General features: G+C 38.0%; 1 protein-coding gene across 4 annotated transcripts in view; it reads left to right on the forward strand.

Moving 5' to 3' along the window:
- The window catches only part of ASTN2 (astrotactin 2), a 7,150,955-nt gene that overhangs the window by 36,793 nt on the left and 7,094,187 nt on the right, over positions 1-19,975 (forward strand). Inside the window, exon 1 of one of the 4 annotated variants that reach the window (XM_044057933.1) lies at positions 13,411-13,469. The exons of the other annotated variants lie outside the window; for them this stretch is intronic. The gene's annotated coding sequence lies outside the window, so the exon portion shown is untranslated. Of the gene's footprint in view, positions 1-13,410; positions 13,470-19,975 lie in introns of those variants that run through there. 4 annotated transcript variants of the gene reach the window in all.

Below are 19,975 nucleotides of genomic sequence, written 5' to 3' on the forward strand. Positions count from 1 at the left end.
ATGTTCATTCTAGAAAAAAATATTTTATTTGGCTGAGTCATCTGATCTGAGTGTATTTTTTTCTTTAGGTTGTCTTGCTTCGCTTGAATGACAGAATTTGGGAAGTCAGCCCCTTGCACATTTTGTGCTGGGGGAAGAGATCATAAACTCTTTTTTATTTCCTTCCAAGTCTTTCGGGTTTCTAATATCATGGTGGGAATGGACCCAATTCCTAAACCAAATTATGATTAAAGTTTGCAGAATTAGCATTGTTTCAGTGTTTGATGTTAACTGAAAGTGTACTTTGCAGCACCTGCAATGTGCCCAGAACTGACTCCTTCAGCAATTCATGTCGAGTTACACGTAACGGTAGCATATCTAAATAAGACTTTAAATTATTTTTTATGAGACCCATTGCTCCTATTTCTATTGGAAATGTCTGTGTGTCCTTACTCCCCATTGCCCTAGTATTTGTCCTCATATCCTGCTCTTTTATGACTTTGTGACTATCTGTACATCAGGCAGTGTGATGACTGGGTGTAGCAATTTCAGTGATCAGTGTTACTTTTGTCTTCTGTTCATGGACTAGTATATCTGGTTTTCTGTTGGTAAAGGGTAATGCCATTAATATAATGCTCTGTAGCTCATTTTTCCAATGCTTCTCAGCTACTTTAATATTGTAATGTTTGCACAATCTTAAATGCAACAGTCTTTCCCATTATCATGCCTTTCAGTATACAAGCCCTCAGCCATTAGTGTTTCACACCCTTTAACAAGATGTGCGGCTGTTTCAGCTCTATTTTACAGAAACTGCATTTGTCTGTTTCTCTCACATTTCCAATTGTCTTTGTAAACCAACATGTAAGTAGTCCACTATCTTGGGCATTAATATTAACTTTTCATCTTTCGGTTTAAATTCACCTCTCCTTAACCATTCCTGCATTGTTTTGATGTTGTTCCAGGTGATTTCTATATTTGCAGCTGTATTTATGACTTTCCACATTTAATACCGTCTCAGCTGATCCTTCTCCTGATATTTCTCCATTGATTTTTGGCACATTCAGTTGCTGCCTGATTTTTGCCTACTTCTGGTATGCTCTCCATTCCCGATGTGCTTGACATCGATATCCTTCTCTATACTAAGTGGGAAGTCATTTTACATTTGTTCTCTTCATGTTTCAAAACTTCTCACTATGCTTGGATCTGATGAGATCAGCAGATATATATGCAGTCCTATGATTTCAGATCTGTACATGTAATCAATTTCAAGGAGGTTCATATCGCCTTCAGAATGAGGAATATATAATATTGGTGTGTACTGATATTTTTTTCAATGTGTAAAAATATGATTTCATTTGCTATGTATTTGTATGTGAACAAAGATTGTTAAGTGACTCATCTAAGTGCTAGAAGCACAAAATAAGATAATAAAAACAATCTTACTGACAATATTTCAGTAATTTAGATAGCCTTGGGAAAACTCATTGTATAGTATAGTGTCTCAAATTCATAAGAAAAGGTGTCATTGTAGAGGCACAACACCATTGTTAAAGTTGAATAATGATAATCCATAAACATGGCACAAATTATTGTTTTAATAAGCACTTGGAAAGTCCCTGAGCCAGTCTACAGTCTGGAATGGGAAATTCTCTAAATAATAGTACTGCTTTTCTAGTTTATATTAGTTTGTAATCAATCCTACTAAAAGAGAAAGCTAAAAGACAGAGTTCTTTTGAAATTAATTGCATTTTCTGAGTGGGGAGGAATAATTTTCGACTGGTGGGGCTCAAAGAGGGAATAGAAGGTGAACATTTAACTGTTTTGTTTGAGAAACACCTACGTGACACTTTTTTACTTATCGCCTGCCATCGCAGTCAGCACTTAACATGCTCACGCATTATTACGGCCCAGGATTGATAAGGATTTATACCCTCGGCATGTTATCTTTAAGTTACTAAATAAATCTGTTAAAAAGTACATTCTTTCAGCAGCTAAACAGGCCATTCATTTCTATTCTGTGGACAGAAGGTACACTTGTTTCAGACTTTTGAGAAACTTTGCTGCCAAAGACGGCTTCCTCCTCACTATGTCAGTTATGTTACAGAAATGGCAAACTCTCTTATTTTCATTATCCTGCTGACCTGCATAATAGGGGTAATAACTACAATAATGCTATTACTTCTGCTTAACCTGCCGCGGTGGTGGTGCTGCAGTAGCATTGTCGCCTCCCAGTAAGACGCTGTCCGGTTCGATTCTCAGCTAGAGCGTCTTCTGCGTGGAGACATGCGTGAATGGGCGTACCTTCCTTGAAGGTTGTGCGTCAGGCCTGGCAAGCTGGTACGTAAAAATCAGCTGCCAATCATTAGCAGACTGGAGTTCCGCTGTGGAGAGGTGTTTTGCCCATGTTGTCTGGCAGGCTTCTCTGCCCTTGACATGGGATGGTGGAGTGAAATATTCCCAGATGTGAAGGAACATGCAAGAGCTGACTTTGTATGCTGCAATGACTGTTTAACATGACTATGCTGTGTATGTACCCAGCCTTGATCTTAGACAAGGTGCTGATGGGGACACTTGATATTCTCCACAGGAGAATGATATAGCAGAGATGTGTGTCACTATAGTTCTGATGAGACTGTGCAGCGCATTACCACAGCACTGTCAGTGCTGGGTGACATTTTCATGGAAGCCACACACCACAGCAGTAATCTCTATAGCAGCATTTGTAGCAACATAATGTACCCAGATGATTCTCTTTAAATCTGCTGATTGAGCCATAACGTAGAACACATATTACATGATGGCTGTGACATCCTCTAATAGTAAAGCAACTTGCTCATTTTCCATCATTGGGGTGAAATTCACCAGAGAGGGGCCTTTATTCAGACAATCATCTGAAGTGGTTCAGGATTTCTTTTTTTTTTTCCCCAGCTCTAGCTACACCTACCCAGTGAGGCATCGTTGAAGAATATCCACCAGGTGACTGCTGAGGGTGACGATGATGATCATTAGCTTGTAAAAGGGGCAGCCCATCCTCTCCACTAGCAGTATGGCAAGCCATTTCCTTGGTCTCTACCAGGGAAATCATACCTCCCAATCTGCTTGCTGGGACTCACTAACACCTTCTACCCACGTTGGGTAAAATGAGTGAGCTACTCCTTCACTCCCTTGTTTTTCTTTTTGCCCAAATCATGCATTGTCAGAGCTGATGTTTGAACTACAGTCACCTGGGCTACATTCAGAGCTCCTTCCTCTATGCCATAGAGTTAGGCAGAATGAAACGTTTAACACATCTACTATGGTGGTAAGGATCACATCAGGAAGTAACTCATCAGCATTATCCGGGTCTGGTCTAGCTTCATACATTTCAGTTTGAGTTAAGCTTTGCAGAGAGGAGACCTGCATCAATTGTTATTCAATGGTGTAAGTCCAGTTAAGTCTGAGATCACTTTATTGGAGGATAATCCATTTTTATGATTCATGGTGATTATTTATTTAGGAAGGATTTGAAGGCTGTTAGAATAAATGGAAAGAAGTGAAGTAAATGGGAAAAACAAAGAGAGAGAGAGATGTGTGGTTCTGGTGAGTGTTGAATTAGCCACCATCAATTTTGGGATTGCTTGTTTCTTTATTGTCTTATCATGAAATGGAAAATTAATTAATCCTTTTTGGTCAATACCAACATTAAAAATTAATTTCTAACACCAGCTGTGTCCTTTTAATGAATTGTTAATGAAATGTACTTACTAGTATAAAGGGTTTGTGTTGTAACCATGTCTTGGAAAGAGCAATGATATTAATTTTATACTGAGCTATTCAAATCAATTTCATTGTGGCGGAAACAGTTGATGTCATTCATCTGCCATCAGTATGTTGTTGTTCAGAACTGCATGTTTGGTGAGGAAACTGTTTTGTATGTTTTTTTTAAGTCACCCGTTGATGACCCAGGGTTGGGACAGTGTTCTGTATCACAAGCTTCCAGTAAGAAAAGAGGTACTAATTAATTGTATCATATATTCTGTCTTTAAATTAAGTTTTAAGAAGACTTTAAGAATAAGATTTCAAAGAAGAAACTACATGATTTTGTGTCTTATATTATTAAAATACACTGTCTCCAGATAGTATTAGTAACACTAGACTCACAAAAGATTACCATTATTAAAAATGAGAGAGAGAACATGTCACGGTTCACAATTTACATTTAAATCCTTGTTGTACGCAGTTAAGCTAATTTTACCTTCTAGCTGTGTAATTAATCTCAAAGTTATCTGCTTTCATTCCCAAGGTTTATTTAAGCAGGTGTAAATAATAAACATATCTGAAGGGAATGCAACTGAGATCGCTGGGGCTGTGGATTGTGCTTTGAGGGGAAGGTTGTGGTTAGAATTGTTTTTGGTCCTGGGTTCAATCCTTCTCCTAACTGATCAGTAATGTTTGTGCTCCTGGACACTCCGGTGGTTCCTTTATTCCCTAGGGGTAGGAGGGAGGAGAGTCCTTCAGCATACTTTCTCCCTGGTCTGAGAGCCAAGTAAGCAGGCAGTGAGTTTTATAACCGATTGTATCATCTCCATGTCCATTCATGTATAAGGGGTTGGCATGAAATGGACATTTATGATATGTATAATGTTATCTCTGCCCCTTTGTAGACAGCACCCCTCCTGCAATGGGGATTCATCCAAAAAGATCTGGATATTTCTCACCCCACACCGCAAAAATTACTGATCACCTGGGTAACACTCAGGATGTTATCTCTTGATGCAAATAGTGGACTCATGATATGCATTTTAGCAAAAAATTGAAAAGGCTAGCCAGAGACAGTTTGTGCCTCTTTATAGCTGTCTAATATCACAACTGGGAATTAAATGCATTTTGGAACCCCCACTACTTGTTATTGTATGTACCTTGTATTATTAACTTCACCATCAAATGCATTTTTTTATTCTGATTTAAGGAATAATTTCTAGCAATACAAGCACAGAGAACATACCTTTTGACTTGAAAACTGTACAATACTCAAATTATATGAGCTTATTTTTTAGCTTTTTTATTTACTTTACTGTTTTTGATATAGCAGTGTCACTGGTGCAATAGGTGTACCTCTCAACTGTCTAGATTTTTGCAGAACATGCAAATGTTTGCCTCATATTTTTTGGTCTATTCCTCATAAAATGTGTGCCTTTCTGTCAAATCTCTGAGGATTAACATCACTAAATAAGGACATACATTTGAGTTTCAGACTTCACATCTGTCAGAAAATGTATGCTAACACATATCCTGTTATTCTGTCAAATTTCTAAGTTTATAAGAGCAATATTTAAAATCTATCCAGTTATTTGGTCTTTGCTCCCCCCATCATTTTTGGTTTGTCCATATTTCTTGGACTAAGAAGATGAGAAGATGAGAGGTATGGCTAAAGAGAACACACCTTTGGTGCAAAAGGCTGTGATTTATATTCATACATCAGGTGGATGAATCACTAACATTGTAGTGCAACGTAAAGGGGGGTGCTGCACTCTTAAGTGTGTCTTCCATTTAATGAGACTTTAAACTGAGGCTCCTCCTGCCTACGCTAGTGAGAGCTCAGGTATATTGTATTTATTTATTTATTTCACATTTGTTAACTGGGTTAGTCCAACTGGGTAGAGACCCTTTTACAGTGGAGACCCGAGGAGAAAATCTCCAAGACAGTTGCATACATTGCCAAAGCAAAAACTTAGATGAGATCACAAAGCCTACAAAACTATACAAACTATACAAAACTTTTTCATCAGAACATGTACATTTTTTTTGTTTTGTTTATTTTTTGGGGGGGAGGGGGCACGGATAGTATAAAAGCAGTGAAAGTTGATGAGGCAAAAACGTGGCAGAGATACATGAAGAGAAGTAGAGAAGCAAATGTGTAGAAAGTATAAGAAAGGTAAGTAGCTAAAGAGTGAGGCAGAGGAGAGGGAAGAGATATAATCTAAGTTATGAGCAGTAAGCAAAAATAAATGTTGGTAGTAATTAAGTGAAAGACTACAGTAGTAGAAGCTGAGGGGTTAGTACTGGACTTTAATCAAGTTGTTGGAAGTACGGTTTTGAAAGGCAGAGTAGTAGGATGTAGTAGTAGCTGATAGGAAGAGAAGCTATGCTAGATCTGGAAGGTAGGAAGATAGGATTATGTAGGGTCATTGCAGAGGCATATCCATGACTTCTGGTACATAGATTTTAGTGCAGTTTTAAAGGAGCTGTAGTTAGTGATAGATCTGATGTGAGATGGTAATGTATTCCAGGCATTTGCATATAGCAGTTTCTGTCCATGTACATGTAAAAGCTCTCACAGTACCTATTAAAAAGTGTAGGGGTTCTTTATTTAAAATTCATAATATACATCATCTACATTATGTACAGATTTATATATAACTTATTTACAATTCTTATTAACTGTTTTACATATTTTCCTCTCTCTTTTATCACTCTTTTAATCCCCCACTGTTTTTTTCCATAACCAGAATGGTATCTTTTTCAAGATTTCTGACAATATCCATTTTCCATTAAATCTTATTTAATTCATTCATTTATTGCAGATAATCCATATTGTACAAAACAACTTTTCACCCCATTTATCCACATCTTTTTGTTTTCCATTTTTATAGTATTATAGTACTTTGTTATATCCATATGATAGGTACTATTACGGATGTTATTTTTTTTATTTTTCTATTTTTATAGTATTGTAGTACTCTATCATATCCATAGTTACACTTTTCATTGCATATATATTCATTTTCCCATTTTTTTCCATAACTGACTCACTCTTTAACATTTTAAAAACACATGGTCCATAGCTTCCATTTCTCCATGATATGTATAAATTCTTTCCCCTACCTTCTTATATGACACGTGTCCCTTTACTGGAGCTTGTTTATGGATAATCTCCATAAATAATCTGTTTCATAGCTATTCTTTCTTGCTTTTATAGTTTCTTTTTCTTTCTTCCAAATGCTTCCATTAAAAAATATAATAAAAGGTATTCATTATATTTTCATACCATTCCTTTTTTTTCTGTATTATTTTTTATCAATCTTCCATACCTATACGTTCTCTTGATATGTTCTTATTTCCATATTTATCATTGCTTTATTTCTTTTAAACTGTTAAAGTTTCTCCCAAATATCTCTTTATTTTTCTTTCATTATATTTACTACCATTTTTTTCTGTCTTTCTTTAATCCAAGTCAGTACTGTATACAAATTCAGTGAAGTTAAGTGCACAGTTGGATTTATTAAACACAAACTTCATTCATTTTTGGAAGCATACAGAATTCCTTATTTAACTGGATTTAATCTCAATCCCCATATAAATGCAAACCACACAGAAGGTGATTCTTTCTTTATTTTATTTCTATTTTTATTTTACATTTGTTGACCGGGCTAGTCTAGCTGGATATATGTCCATGTAGAGGCCCGGGGAGAAAAGCTCCACTAGTTCATAGGTTCATAGGTTCATACTAGGCTATCTGCCCTAGGGCATTTATAAGCCTAGCCAGAGTGTGTGTGGCTTTCACCACCCCTTAGGATGAGAATACTATACCCATTAGTTTGCTGTGCCTCTGTCCAGCAGTGATACAGAGATGATTCCCGGGGTAAACCTACGATCTCCCATCCACTCGTCAAGATTTCTCTTGAACAGAGTCAGTGAGGGGCTCTGCCTCACATGGACTGGGATTCTGTTCCATAGTGTAGGGAGTCTCTGGGTGATGAATCTGTCCCTCCAGCATGTCCTATTTATATCTGTGTTGAGGTTTAAGTCTCTTGCTCTCGTGGCTCTGGTGGATTTGGATTTTTTGAGGTGGAGCATGTCCATTAATTCCGGGTTGGACATGGCCTTGTATGTCAAGCACAGATCACCTCTGAGCAGACGGTATGCGACTGAATAGAGCTGGAGTTTCTTCAGTCGGGCATCGTATGACATATGTTTGAGCCCCTTTATTTTATTTTTAGTTATTACAAGTTTAAACAGAAATAGACAATACAGGTTATAACAGATATTATGATGGCAGCAAACCAAAATAGGTAATAAAATACATTTTTTTTTTCACATGATGTGAATTACAGTAGTCAGACAATATATATGTGAAAAAATATATATACATAAATGTTATGTAAAGGGAAAATTATCAAGGATACTGGGAAAAACATTATGGAAAAAGAAACGAAAGAGAAGAAGAAGCAGAGTTAGTCTGGGTTAGTGCAGGAGCATAGCCAGTGTTTATTGAGATACATTTTCAGTTGCCTTTTAAAAATTGTGAGAGAAGTCTGAGATATGATATCAGAGGGTAGTTTGTTCCATATTTTTCCAACAGAGTTGGAGAAGAGGCAGTCTCCTGCAGAGTTATTGGGTTTAGCAATATTAATCAGTAGTTTGTTTGAAGAGCGTAGATGTTTCAGATTGTTATATGGTGTAATAAGGCTGGAGAGTATTGGTGTTTTGGTGGGTTGGTTTAGGATCTTGTGAGCTATTGTGAGCTGTTGAAGTTCAAGCTGGTTAGGAAGTTCAAGCCACCCTAGTTGTCTTAGATTCAGACAGTGATGGGTTCTAAAAGGGAATCCTGTAGCAAATCTAGCAATATTGTGGTAAGATGTTGCTAGTTTCTTGAGGTTGCTATTGGAGAGATTACTGTATATGGGGGAAGCACAGAGAAGAGTAGAGATTAGGTGAGTTCTGGCTATGGTGGTTCTTGCTTCAGGTGTAAGGAAAGGTTTGATTCTGTATAGGGATCCTATTTTTTTATTCACTAATTTTATTGTATTGTTGATGTGAAAGTCAAAGTTGAGATTGTTGTCTATTGTTATTCCTAATAATTTAGTAGTTGGGTCAGGAGAAATAAGAGTACCGTCAGTGGAAGTGAGAGTGAAGTTTAGTGGAGTTGACTTTCGGGTAGGTGAGAAGAGTAGCAGTTTGGTTTTCTTGGGGTTAAGGAGCAGGCAACAGTGTGAAAACCATTGTTCTACAGTGTTAAAAGCATTTTGGGTAAGAGACTGGAGTTCAGTTTGTGACGTAGCTGTGCAGATTATAGTAGAATCATCTGCATATTGAATGCAGGTAGTGTTTGGGATAGCTGATTGCAGGTCATTAATAAAGATGGAAAATAGAAGTGGGCCTAAGATAGAGCCTTGTGGCACTCCTAAAGAGATAGGAAGGAGATCAGATAGATCTTAAATTCATTTGGCATCAAAACACACTTGCTAAATCAGCTATTTTTACCTAACATCACTGAGTTAAGTAAATATGCTTTTTTCCATATGTAAGCTTGAATGTTCACCAATGTATGCAAATGTGTCTTATTTTATTTGTCATGGCTGCCACTATATTAATCTCTGTTGTTCATTACCAAACTTTATTCCCACAATATCTGTCTCTTCTTTATTAACCTGAATACCTTTTATTATACCTGAAAAACCTAGCCCCTTACTCTTTTCCTCAATAATACTCAACCAAACACCCTTAATTCCTAACTAAGTGTCTTAAAAGCTGTTTTCATCCATCCTTCATTTTTTTACAATGAATACTAAATCGTCTGCAAAAGAAAACATTACTAGAATCTGATTTCCTTCTGCTGTGCAGTATTTAACTTCTTTTAATGTTAAACTTACTTCATTCACAATTGCATTCATTATTAATGCAAACAATATACTATTTGCTGGACATCCATGTTTTATATCACTTTTTATTTTGTTTACTCACTCAACCATTCATTAACCATTAATTTAACTTTATTTTTGTTATACAGTGAAACCAGAACATTATTTATTTACTTATATCATATTCTTCTAAAATCTCCCATAATACTCCATGTTGTATCTTATCTTCTTCTTCTTCTTTCGGCTTTTCCTGGTTAGGGGTCGCCACAGCGGATCACCTGTCCACTCATGATTGGCAGTAGTGATTTTATGGTGACGAGTTGCCAGCCTGGTGCCCAGCTTTCAACGGAAGGCACACACACACACACACACACACACACACACACACACACACACACACACACACACACACGCACTCACACCTAGGGCAATTTAGAGTGTAACAGCGGTTAGCATTGCCCCCTCACAACAAGAGGTTCTCCTGTTCGATTCTCGGCTGGGGTGCCTTCTGTGTGGAGTCTGCTTGTCCTCCATGTGGTCACCTGGGTTTCCTCTGGGTGCTCTGGTTTCCTCCCACATCCCAAAGACATGCAGTAGGTGGATTGGACACTCTAAATTAGCCCTAGGTGTGAGTGTGTGTGTGTGTGTGTGTGTGTGTGTGTGTGTGTGTGTGTGTGTGTGTGTGTGTGTGTGTGTATATGCCTTCTGTGGAAAGTTGGGCTGGGCTGGCAACTTGACACCGTAAAATTCCACTGCCAGTCATGAGCGGACAGATGATCCGCTGTGGCGACCCCTAACTGGGAAAAGCCGAACCAAGAAGAAGAAGAATTGTTCCATAAATACATCTTTCAACTTTTAATTATTTCAAAAATGACTTTAACATCTGCTCCTTTTCTCCTATGCTTTAAATCACAGTTAAAATTGCCCACTTATATTATCTGTATAGTGACACTTAAGTAATCAAGAATTTTTAAATATTCCCTTTGCTTTTGTAAAATGTGCACATAAAGTGTCACAATTATGTATTCTTGGTTCTTCCATTTTTTAACCACTATTAACACTTTTCCTGGTATTACCAATGTGTAGCTCAAAATGTTGATAATTTCCTTACTTAAAATTGTTTTGCCTGAGTACTTTCCTACTTCTATATTCCATGTAACTTTACCTTCCCATAGTTTGTTTACTTATGTTCTCTGTTTCTCCATTAAAAACTTTTATATCTATTAGTATTATGATATCCATATCAAGCAGTCTACAGCATTCTAACACCCCTAATCTTCTTTTTGCATTCTTTATGCTGTTCACATTTATGGATATGATTGTCACTCTATAAGGAATATTTTGTTATTATTCATCCTTTTCCTTTCTTATTTTCTCCAATATCTACATTTTTAAATTTATGTTTTCTGTTCTTTACTCTCTTCCCAGTAGAATTCCTTTTACTTTTAATTCTTACCCACTTATCTTCTCCCTCTTCACAAACGTTGCTTATTTCTTTTTCTATTTCTTCCCTTCTGTTTTCCCTTACTCTCGCCGTTACGTCTTTCTCATTTTTTTTTTGAATCCCTTCTGTATTATCTACTCTAACATTATCTTTTGCTTCATTTTCTTTTCTTTTCTGTGTATCTTTTCCTTTTACATCACAGTCCATCAATGAGTGTCCTGTTTTTCACATTTTATACCTTTTTTTTTACATTTTTTGTTTCATGACCAGTTTTAGTACAAATAATGCATTTTCTTTTATCACAGTAATTAATTAAATGATCATTTTTACCAGAAAAGAAACATGTTTTTGGATGTCCCCAGTATTTTACCAACACCCTGTTCCCTCCTCATTGATTATACTAGGCACATGTATACACCAAAGAGTAGAGCAAGTTCCCTAATGCCCTTGGCAGTATTTCTCCTTGTAGTATAAATATTACCTAAGGTCATCCCTTAAAAGAAGCTACTAATATAGTTTGACTAAGCTGGTCAACAAGGGATAAATATGAATAAAAAAGTTGGGGGGCCAGCCCCCCTGCATCCCTCATGTCCCCCCTACTTAAATATACTAACTCCGAGATCACACTACAGTGGGGAATAGGATATATTTCCTTATCCCCACTGTAATGTGCTTAGGTGAAATAGCTTTTGCGAAAGTGCACTGTCGATGTAGTGCACTTTCGCTTAAGTGATTCAATCTTCTGTTTGTTGAAAAAGTGTTTTTGACAAACAGAAGTAGACCCATATATATATATATATATATATATATATATATATATATATATTCACATCATTGGTGTATATTACTTCTTCACTTATAGATGAATTATTTCAATATATTTTTTAGCCATGAACAAGAATTCTGGTACATCATGTAATTCAAATTATTTACAAAGTATCACAATAGTGCTTATTATGTATGACAGAAGACCTGCAAGGCTGCAAGACCCAAATAAAATGATTATGGGGGTGGAGGGGTCATTCGTATCTGTTCTAGTAACAAATTAAACATTTTAGCTAATCATAGTCCAAGAAAATAAGTTGTTCGTCGCAATTCGTCATTAACAGTAAGACCTGTCAGAGCTTTCCAAAACAAATGAAAGTAGAAGTATCACTGCACTCTTTTACAAAATAAATTGTTTATTCATCTCCGAAACTTTTTCTTGTCAGTTAATGAAATGGAAAGAAGATACCTTGTCTTCCTAATACTTATTTTTACAGAGCATAAAAGTGGAAACAGGAAGGATGTTCTCGATAATGTTATGTTTTGCAGTTTATGAACCAGTGGCATTCTAATAATTACATCAAAAGAAGAGACTCGTCCTTCCTATCAAAGTGGGGACAGAGAAGATGTTCTTGTAAAATTATTATTGTTTTGTATATTAATATATAAATAAAATGTTTTACAGATTTTCCCATCTCCACTTTGGCTGACTGCAGAATGCTTCATAGTGCCAAAGCTTAAGATGGCCTTCTCACGTAACCTGCACAAGGAGTGACCCACTGAGGGGAACCCCCATAACATCAGTAGGGATTTCAGCTAAGACTCTCCCCCATCCCCTGAGTGGAATGGGGCTAAGTGAGGATCCATCATACTGAAATCTTTAGTGGGGCTTTTAATTAAGCCCTGCCTTCCTCGAGTTCACTGAGTTGCATCACTATGCGAGAATACAGTGGGCATAATGAGTCACCACTCACCATGTATGGAGTGTTCTCCCCCTCATTGCCTGCACACCTTGTATATGGCAGCTGCCTCTCATGTCTCTGTGAGATCACATATGCTAGGCATGCTCCCCAGCACATCTGTTCATCTCTCCTAGAACAAGCAGGTAGGCATTGTTTCCATCAGCCCCATTTTATTGTATTTAGCTTCTCCTACAGTCTGAGCCTCTAATGACTGTGTCATAGTCAGAGCTTTATTGTAATACACAATACAGCTTATAGCAGTGCTTTTCAGCCTTCTGAAGCTCTTCATAATGTATCAGCAAGATGAAAAGAATAGGTTTCATCTTCCTGCACTTCTGTTATTAAAAGACTTACATTTACTTGGAGCATTGAAAGGGCACTTTATCTAGGTCTGTTATTAGTGCAGATGAGATTGTTAATGCTGTGAGAAAGCAGAAAGTTCTTAAACCAGAACATCTATTCAGTTCTGCTTAATTGGTGGGTGATGTGCCTTGCAGGGCTATGAGATAGCAGATATGTGTTTCTCTGGCCTTGGCTAACAATGGGTTAATGAACTGAAGCTGGAAGGTGACTGATAACACCTGTTCTTGTCTTCCCTTCCTGAAACCCTTGATTGAATAGAGTAAGTGTTCATCAGTGGAAAGCATAGTTAGTGTGGTATGTTCTGAATTCAGACAGAGAGCAAAGATGAAAAACAAGGTAAGACATGCCTAAATTGTAAATTATTCTTTTATTTGAAACCAGAGTGTTATTCCTTAAGTGTAATATACTGTGCAGTATTTACCAGAGATTGAGAAATGTTGAACTGTTAAACTAGCTGAAAAAAGTTAAGGAGACTGAAGTTTTATGTTGGTGTTTTATTTCCTTCCTGCCTTGTTTTAATAAAAACGATTGTAATATTTACTTTTGGTTATGGCAACAGGTCTCTGCTGTAATGAAGATTTTTCATGTTCCTGATTATTTGAAGGCATTTAATGTTTTATTGGAGGTGTGATTATGTGAATTGTGGATAAATAATTTTTTTTTTTTTTTGTTAAAGATATCAAGGACCCTTATATTGATTTCAGATTTATATGTAGTTTAAAGTTCACATCGTAAGCGACGAGTGAATGCCTTTTGTGTCTGAAGCTACTCTTATTAATTGCCAATACTTCTTCTGTAGATAAGAACCATAAAAATGCAACAACAATACTTTGCAGGTGTAAATGTATATGTAACTAATAGCTGATTTGTTTGTGTTTGAATACGTTGTCTGCCAAGAATGAAGTATTTGGATTTAAAAATTTGTATGTTATCTGGACTGTGTACTAACTTATAATTTGGCATTGGTGTTTTTCATTTGCATCTGTAATACAAGTTCATTTTCTTTAAGAATCTTGAAATAAATGGTCAGTTGCAAAACAGTAGTACCCCCACGTACAGGATATCAGTGAATTATAAACTCAGATATCAAATAGTTTATCCTGACTTATTATTGCCTTCAAAAGTGCTGTTACTAATCCAAATTCTAGTGGAAACCTGCTCTTAAAGAAAAAAAAAGTTATTAATTACAATAGTTCAGGGCTTTCTGTTATCTTAAGAGCCGTATTTAGGTTTGTACTACATTTGGCCAATGATGAGTAGTAAATTGGAGAACTAGAGTTTAAAGTGATTGACTGTCTAGAGATTTGTCATCCTTTATAGTCCCATATTTACAGAGCTTTGTATTTTTGTTGCATTTTTCCATATTCTCCTAACATCTGCTGTTTATTTTGCCCAGGGCATTTTTCCCCAGATCTTGCCACTTCCATTCAAGTTCTGTAGTGCTTTCTATGGTTTATGCCTCCCTGCTACACTTTTATTTCTACACTTTTTTAGCTACCACATCCTGATATTACTTCAGATCCCCCCCCCTTTTTATTTTTTACATCTTACATGCCCCATTTGTTGTACATCTTTGCATCCTCATTGGTAAAAAGGCAGAAGGCTTTCCTTCTAGTACTAAGCACCCTGCACGTCACTTATGTCACAACTACATTTACTGTGACAGCGACTGTTTTCTCTATTGTGTAAGCTATGCTTTATATGGACTCATTTGTACTATTTTTAAGCAATATTTTTGTTTTATTGATTTGCTAACAAGGGTAGAGCATAGATTCACAAGGACCTTTTCAGTTTTTGCTTATGAGCACTGTCTAGCTGAGTGACTCACTCATTCACACTGTAGGCAGTTGGAAGTTCATGGAATTAAAACCATGGCCGTAGAATTCAGCTTGTTAATAGCTCAAATCCTTATTCCTTTGTGCTAACTGCTAAATATGTATACACTCCGGACTTTTATGAAGTTTTTCTCTTTGAGGTTACTGAATTCCTGCGTGGTATGTTGGCAGAATGCCTTGATCATGCCTAAGCTGTCCACAGCAATTATTCAGAATATTAGTTCAAGTACATTTTTTTAATGTTTTTTTTTTCATCGTCATATGACATCATATTGTTGTCACTTACATGTGCCTTGGTTTTACATTGTTTGTTTTCTTTTGATATTGAGCTCCTGAGTTTCATTAAAGTGACCAGAGGACAGTAATTGATGACCCTTACTTTTTTGATGTCAAGAAAGAAGCACTGCTGTCTTTAAGAAATATGGTCGTCGTCCCCCATAAATGCATAAAATCCCATGGTGGCCAGCATTGCTCCCATTTGTAGAAAGTTAATAGTATTTATAGGTCTTCACTGAGAAATTTTAGTGGGAATGGAACTGGTCCTATACCAGGGAAGTAAACAACAAAAGTTTTGAACGAATCTTGAAATGGGGGGGGACATCTGAATAAAATGCCGTATAAACACTGTTACACCCCCCACCCTCTTAATAATGGTTACTTCAAATTCATACTGCCTTACAATAGTAGGGAATTTCTGGGGGAAAAATACATTTTCTTTCCTTTACTAAAAATGGCGTGACCTTGTGGTGAGAATGTATTACTTTAGGAGTGGGCCAAGACCCCCATTCACATGGTTGCAGCACAGCTTGTCCACACGCCGCAGAAGTAACTCTCTTTTGTTTGAAACTCCCCATCAGAATATTTACAATCCAAATGTTTTTTAGTCATTTGTGTTCATTTCAATAGCCGGTTCAATCCTCTGCTGGGGTGCCTTCTGTGCGGAGTCTGCACATCCTCCCTGTGGTCGTGTGGGTTTCCTCCGGGTGCTTCGGTTTCCTCCCACATCCCAAAGACATGTTGTAGGTGGATTGGACACTCTAAACTGGCCCTAGGTGCGAGTGTGTGTGTGTCCCTTCTGTAGAAGGTTGGGCACCAGGCTGGCAACTTGACACTGTAAAACTCCACTGCCAATCATGAGTGGACAGGTGATCGTCTGTGGCGACCCCTAATCGGGAAAATCCAAAAGAAGTGTTCATTTATAAGCCATTTAATCTCCAGTTATAAAGCTGCATTGACTTGGAATTAGTCTGTCTTATGTTTGGTAAGGCACTGATTGTTGGGTGGGTTGGAATATGAATGCTGAATTGTCATAGTCTAGTACCTACCTATTAACCTACCTTCCCCTAGGGCATTTATAAGCCTAGCCCGAATATGTTGGCTTTCGCCTCCCTTTTAGACTAGATTTCTGAGCCCCTGTCCAGCAGGGCCACAAGTGATACCAGGAGTGAACTTAGTATTTCCCATCCACTCATCAAGATTTCTCTTGAAGAGGGTCAGCGAGGGGCTCTGCCTAACATGGACCGGGACTCTATTCCAGAGTGAGGGAAGCCTCTGGGATATGATTCTATCCCTCCAGCATGTCCTATTTATAGCTTTGCTAAGGTTTAAATCCCTGGAGCGTGTAGCTCTAATGGATTTGGGTTTCTTGAGGTGGAGCATGTCCATTAGTTGCGGGTTAGACATGGCCTTGTACGTCGGGTAGAGATCACCTCTGAGTAGGCTGTAAACAACTGAGTAGAGCTGGAATTTCTTTAGTCGAGCTGCTTGGGGCATCTGTTTGAGGCCCACAATCCTCTTGGTGAGGTATTTTTGAGGTCTCTCCAGCTGTTGCAGGTGTCGGGTAATGTACATCCCAAATGGGGCATTGTACTCCATTATGGGCCTGATGAGTAGAGGGGCACAATGACCTCTCTTGATCTAGATGTGAACCCTTTTGTGATTAGGTGAGCTATATAGGTTTTTCTAACCACTTTGGCAATGTGATTGTCAAAGGAGCAGTTACTATCTATTTGGGTCCCCAGATCCCCAATTACTTCTTCCATACTTAGCGGATTACTTCTTATGTGGTAGTTTGTGGACACTTTGTTTTTCCCAAAGGGGATGACTATACATTTTTTGGCATTTAGCTTGAGGCCGTGGTTCTGACGCCAGGTATCCGCCTCCGTAAGACCCTTCTGGAGGATGCTTGTGTCAGCCGGTGAGTCGATTATGGCTCCTAATTTGCAATCCTCTGCAAACTTGGTTATCCACAGTCCTCCCGTGTTTACCTGTACCTCAGAAGTATATACCGAACAAGAGGGGTCCCAAGACAGAGCCTTGTGGGATGCCACTTGTAACCTGTTTAAAGTCAGACATGGCACCTGAAACTCTGACCATGTGAGTTCTATCCCTGAGCCAGTTTGCAACCCATCTTGTGCCAATGGGTTGATATTTAGGCTGGTAAGCTTATTTATGATACCAGAGTGGGGTATTGTGTTGAAGGCCTTTGCGAGGTCCAAGTAGGCTGTGTGGACTGCCTTTCCCTCATCTATATCTTTGGCCACTGTTTTGAAGAAGTCATCTAGGTTTAGGAGGCAAGATCTGCATTTAACTAAGCTGACTTGTGTAGGGTCCAGTGTCTGGAGGTTCCCAATGTCTTTGTTTATGAGATCATGATGATGCGCTCCATAGCCTTGCAGACCAAGCTAGTCAGGCTTATAGGGCGATAGTTCACGGGATCTGTTGTGACACCCCATTTGTGGAGTGGGATTACCGTTGCTGTACACCACTCTTTGGGTACATAACCTGTGGTGAGGCTGAGTTGGAACAGTGAATTTATGTGAGGGTTTAGTTCTTTTTGGAGTTCGTGTAAGACACAGCCTGGGATGCCAGCCAGTCCCATTGATGCTGTGTTTTTTACTTGGAAAGGGCTGCTTTCACCTGTGTGTGTCTGATGTCAGGGAGAATGTATAATTCTGGGATAGACACAGGTCCTTTTTGGGGGGGTAATGTTTGCATTGAACCTGTCTGCCAGGATGTTTGCAGTATCAGTGGGTTCAGTGTACTTTGTGCCATTTTGCACCAGCTTAGAGCAGATTTAGGAGTTGCCACCCAGATTCTTGATGTAGCTAAAAAAAGCCTTGTGATTATCTTTAGAATCTTTGGTAATTTTTCTTTCGAAGCTAGCCTTTGATGATTTTATGAGGGATCGAAGTTTCTTGCTAGTACTGATCAGGGATGCCTTCCCTTTTTGGGATTTTGCCCGATCATGTAATAGTTTCCTCCTTCTGTTGTAAAGTTTATTTATGGCCGGGGTCCACCAGACTGGTCTTCTACTGTTTTTGGAGGAGTGAGTCTTTGGTTTTACTTGGGATGGTAAGATCCATGTATTCCTGTAGGTGCTCATAGAATGCATTTGTGAAGGATTCTGCATTTTGGGTAGCATTTTCCATTAGTCCAGTTGCTTTGAAGTTCTCCACCTCGGTCTTGATGTGTGAAGTTTGCTTTTAAGAAGTTTTTGACAGTGGTTTCCTTGGCTGGGGGTGGGGTCGGGATGTCGATGTCCATAATGATTTAGTTTATGGTCTGATCTTGCCAACGAGGGGTCCACCTCTGGTGTGGAACATTGAGCCCCCATGTTGGTGATGACCAGGTCCAATATGTTTTCCCCTCTTGTAGGAGTGGTGACCAGTTGTTCCATGGCATTTGAGTTTATAAATTCCAGGAACCGTTTGGCAAAGGAGTTTGGACTTGAGTAGTTTTCCCAGTCAATGTTTGGGTAGTTGAAATCCCCTAATATCATGGTGTTTGGTGAGACCTTCATATTCTCCAATGTTCTCAGGAATGCTGAGTGGGGGTCCTGGGACAAGGTGGGTGATCTGTAGCAGGCTCCAAATTGAAAAGCAGTTTTGCCCACTGTTAGTTGCACATGGATGGTCTCTGATGCCTCGTTCTGTGCCACTAACCCCTGCCTTTGTGCAGTAACAGAAACCTGGATGGGGTTTCAGGTATACCCATTTCATGTTTATAAAGCAGACCTATTCTTTCCTGTCTTGTGAGGTCCTCTTTTATTGTTTTATCCCTTACTGCTCTTCCATAATGTCTTTTCTGATTACCTTTTTCTCTGTGTATGTTTTGTGCACTTTGTTTAAAACTCACTGTGATTTTTATCACTTCAGGCTTATTTGTTTTTTTTTTTCTGCTCATCTGGCCGGATGCTATTTTACTAATAACTTTCTTTCTCTGTGTGTATTTTGTTTCCTTATGTCAGTAATGTATTTTCTCTGTTATTGGTATGTGTTTACTAATAAGCACTGCCAGAAATTTAGCACAATGCTTAGTAACTATGAACCTGTTTACAGTTTGGCATTCATCCCCTGTTGCAATATTGCCAGATTTTCATCCCCGTTGCAATATTGCCAGTTTTTCATTTTTTTTTTTAATGTAACATAAGCAATTTTATTTTTCAAGTGTACCAAACACTGTATTTGTAGCTGAAACACTGAAATCTAAGTTGTTTACTAGTGGAAACCTCTTAATTAGTTCACTTTAAGTAACTTTTTATTTCTGGAGAAGTTATGCATATTTATTGATATTGCTGGGTTGTAATCACAAGTTTGAGTGGCCTTTTATGGTTAAAATGCTATGAAATGGTCAGTTTTTTCATTATTGGTTTACATGTTTTCTTTCATTGCTTACTGGAAAAAAGCACATTCTAATGAGTGGTACTGTATTAATACAAGGAATATAATTCAGTACAATCAGGATGGAGAATCAAAGAACATGTGCATATACGCATAGTCCTAAAAAATGTATGCTAGAGGGCCTATGGTTTGAAAACAGGCCAAATGTACACTCTCACTCCGTCACTAGCCACATAGATTTTCTTTGAAGGTAGGTTTAAGTGAATGTGAGCTTCAAGGATGGAGAAGTTTACTGTTAATGCTAAGTCACCAAACTTTCTCTCAGAAGAATTCCTCATATTGGACTGCAAACTTGACAGGCATAAAAAGATAGCCAACGCTACTA

Source organism: Protopterus annectens, chromosome 16.part0, assembly GCF_019279795.1.
Source record: "Protopterus annectens isolate FY-2018-M chromosome 16.part0, PAN1.0, whole genome shotgun sequence".
NCBI lineage: Eukaryota > Metazoa > Chordata > Ceratodontiformes > Protopteridae > Protopterus > Protopterus annectens.